This window comes from Cynara cardunculus, assembly GCF_001531365.2.
Source record: "Cynara cardunculus var. scolymus isolate 2C chromosome LG 3, CcrdV1, whole genome shotgun sequence".
Classification (NCBI taxonomy): domain Eukaryota; kingdom Viridiplantae; phylum Streptophyta; class Magnoliopsida; order Asterales; family Asteraceae; genus Cynara; species Cynara cardunculus.
Window position 1 is genome coordinate 38,059,842 of NC_037530.1, and position 1,083 is coordinate 38,060,924.

A 1,083-nucleotide genomic window follows, 5' to 3' on the forward strand; every position below is an offset into this window, starting at 1 on the left:
CATATATATATATATATATATATATATATATGTATGTGAGAAAGAGATATAAATTTTTTAAATTTTACAATAATGTCATGAAAAGTATATTATTTTTCATATACTTTAATTTTAACGAACCCATATGACCCTCGTTGTCTTTTTCCTCTTCTCTCGCCGCTTGTAATTTTAATATAAATAATTATTATAATATTTCTTAATTATTTAATAAACTAATAATAAAATATATAAATATTTTTTAAACAAGATAAATTGATATAAATTTATAGAATAATGTTTTCAAATAATAAAATAATATAAAAAATGACTACCGAGGCTGAAATATTGATACTAATTTAATTAATAGAATACAAGTCATTAAATAACTTTTATAAATTAGTAAATAAATATACGAAAATAAAATTAATCAATGCAATGTTAATTGCTAAGGATTATATATATACACACACAAGAGGCTTACTTTGTAAACCACGTTATTTATATAAATCGTATAAAACTCATTCAATTAATTATAATTTTTTATTTTGTTTGTTTTTTTTGTAACTATGAAAAGTTAATTAATCATTTTTATTGTAGAGAGTGTTAATCATGGATATTATCATCTTCATTATATTAATTTTAGATAAATATGTGAAATAATTTCACTAAAATTTCATAATCATTTATGAAATAACTTCATAAAAAAATATTGTATGAAACAATTTCATAAAATTAAACAATTTCATAATATTAAACAATGAAATTGACGGATGATGGTGGTTTGCACGGTTGGTACAAATATGGGTGGTTTGCATTTGATCGTTCATCCTCTCTCTTTCTGTGTGTATATATATACTAGAAGCGTACTCGCGCAATGCAGCGAGATACATCGTGATTTTATATTTCATTTTATTTTTTATCTCAGTTGATGTTATAATATGGCTTTATGTGATTTTAAGAAAGCGATGATGTTTTCATTTTTGAATAAAATATATGTTTGAAGATATCATAAAAATTTGACAAAAATATACCAAGTAATCACAAAGATACACAATATGATACTCATTGTGATATACAATGGTACTCAAATGGTATCACAGTGTA